Below are 3097 nucleotides of genomic sequence, written 5' to 3' on the forward strand. Positions count from 1 at the left end.
ATCATACAAATAGTTTCAACTGCCCTAAAACTCCTTGTGCTCCACCCACTCATCTCTTCTCCTTCCCCCAAACCCCTGGTAACCACTGACCTCTGTTCTGTCTTCATAGTTTTGTCTTTTCCAGAATGTCATGCAGTTGGAATCATACAGTACATAGTCTTCTCAGATTGGCATCTTTTACTCAGCAATATGCATTTAAGATTCCCTCATGTCATTGTGGTGGTTTGTGTGCTTAGTCACTCAGTCGTGTTCGACTCTTTGCGACCCCACGGACTGTAGCCCACCAGGCTCCTCTGTCCATGTGATTCTCCAGGCAGGAATACCGGAATGAGTTGCCATTTCCTTCTCCTGTGGTGGCTTAATAGTTTATTAAAAAAAAAAAAACCACTGAACCATATTCCATTGTATGAATTGATCACAGTTTTTCAGTTTTTGTTTTTTTTTTTAATCCATTCACCTATGGAAGGACATTGTGGTTACTTCCAATTTTTGGCAATTATGAATAAAGCTTCTATAAACATTTGGGTGCAGGGTTTTTACATGGATATTATTTTCAACTTGTCTTCCCAGGTGGCGCAGTGGTAAAGAATCCGCCTGCCAAGGCAGGAGATAAAAGAATTCAATCCCTGGCTTGGGAAGATCCCCTGGAGGAGGAAATGGCAGCCCATTCCAGTATTTCTGCCTGGAAAATTCCATGGACAGAGGAGTTGGGTGGGCTACAGTCCACAGGGTTGCAAAGAGTTGGACGTGACTGAGTGACTGATTTTCGGTCAGATTGGCATCTTTTATGCACAATTTTCAACTTACCCAGGAGCACAATTGTTGGATCATATGTCAAGAATGAGGAGGGCCTGGCAACCCACTCCAGTGTTCTTGCCTAAAGAATCCCATGGACAGAGGTGCCCGGTGGGCTATGGTCCATAGGGTAGAAAAGAGTTGGACATGACTGAAGTGACCTAGCAGGGAGGCAGGCAGGCATGGTAAGAATATGGTTAGCTTCCAAAGTGACTGTATCATTTTGCATTCCCACCAGCAATGAGTAAGAATTCCTACTGCTCCACATCCTCACCAGCATTTGGTGTTGCCAGTGTTTTGCACTTTAGCCTGCTAATAGATGTGTATGATACCTTGTTGCTTTAATTTGCAACTCCCTGCAGATGGTGACTGCAGCCATGAAATTAAAAGATGCTTACTCCTTGGAAGGAAGGTTATGACCAACCTAGATAGCATATTCAAAAGCAGAGACATTACTTTGCCAACAAAGGTTCGTCTAGTCAAGGCTATGGTTTTTCCTGTGGTCATATATGGATGTGAGAGTTGGATTGTAAAGAAAGCTGAGCGCCGAAGAATTGATGCTTTTGAACTGTGGTGTTGGAGAAGACTCTTGAGAGTCCCTTGGACTGCAAGGAGATCCAACCAGTCCATTCTGAAGGAGATCAGCCCTGGGATTTCTTTGGAAGGAATGATGCTGAAGCTGAAACTCCAGTACTTTGGCCACCTCATGTGAAGAGTTGACTCATTGGAAAAGACTCTGATGCTGGAAGGGATTGGGGGCGGGAGGAGAAAGGAACGACAGAGGATGAGATGGCTGGATGGCATCATTGACTCAATGGACGTGAGTCTGGGTGAACTCCGGGAGTTGGTGATGGACAGGGAGGCCTGGCATACTGTGATTCATGGGGTCACAAACAGTTGGACACGACTGAGCAACTGAACTGAACTGAACTGAATGACATATAACATTGAACAAGCCTTTGTATTTTTTTCCCTAGTTCACCAGGCCTCTGGTAACAGAGACTCCTCTGTTTCACTCTTTGCTACTTCCCCCAGACTCAGAATAGCATCTATATAAAGTAGACTATTAATAAGCGTTTCTTAATTTTAAGAGTGGGTTTTATGAATTTTAATTCTCAGTTGCACTTCATGTCCAAGATGACCGCCTACCATCTTGTGGAGACTGGTCTTCGACCCAGAGGCCACTGTGGACCTGACACTGGGAAGACAGCTCCAGAAGGGGCAGGGTGCAGAGGGCAGTCTTTTTGATATGTGGGGGAATGTGGGCTGAATAATGGCCCCACACATTGAGCCCCGTACAGCTGAGCCACTGGGGAAGCCCGTTAAGGTTTTCACATGGATGCAGTTTTCAATTTGGCTTCCCCAGGTGATACTAGTTGTAAAGAACCCACCTGCCAATGCAGGAGACAAAAGAGATGAGGGTTTGATTCCTGGGTTGGGAAGATCCCCTGGAGGAGAGCCTGGCAACCCACTCCAGTGTTCTTGTCTGGAGAATCCATGGACAGAGGAGCCTGGCCAGTAGGGTCCATAGATCACAAAGAGTGGAACATAACCAAAGAGACTTAGCACACAGCACAATAAGGCCCACATCTTACTCCCTAGAACCTGTGAATATGTTGCCTTAAGTAATAGAAGGGATTCTGCAGGTGTGATTAAATTGAGGCTCATGAGATGAGCTGAGTAGCATGAATTAGCCAGGTGAGTCTAATTAACCACAAGCATTCATAAATAAGGGAGGTAGGCTGGGTCTGGGCCCTAAAGCAGGCACTGATGAATATGTAAGAGGTCATGTGACGACGGAAGCGCCAGTCAGAGTGCTGCATGCAGCGCCTCGAGCAGAGGAGTGTGGCAGTCCCTAGAAGTTGGAAAAAGCCAGGGGCAAAAAAAAAAAAAAAAAGATTCTCTCCAAAGCTTCCAGAAAATCACACCCTCTCTGACTTCCAGACCTGTAAGAGGATAAATTTGTGTTGCTTTAGGTCATGACGTTAATGGTAGTTTGTTTAGCAGCAATGGAAAACCAATGCAGGAGGCACCTGTGTGTAAGAAAATAATGGAAATGTGTGAGAAATGCTAGAATCAAAACTCATCTCTGTGATAGACTGATCTGGAAGACGAGGAAATGATAACCTGTTTAGGTGACAAGAATTGTGTTTTCAACAGGGTGCTCAAGAAAGGAAAAAGGGGTCCATCCCCTGGACCAACAGGCTTCTCTGCTCAGTTGGTAAAGAATCCATCTGCAATGCAGGAGACCTAGTTCGATTCCTGGGTCAAGAAGATCCGCTGGAGAAGGGATAGGCTACCC

This window comes from Bison bison, unplaced genomic scaffold, assembly GCF_000754665.1.
Source record: "Bison bison bison isolate TAMUID 2011002044 unplaced genomic scaffold, Bison_UMD1.0 scf7180017864530, whole genome shotgun sequence".
Taxonomy (NCBI): Eukaryota; Metazoa; Chordata; class Mammalia; order Artiodactyla; family Bovidae; genus Bison; species Bison bison.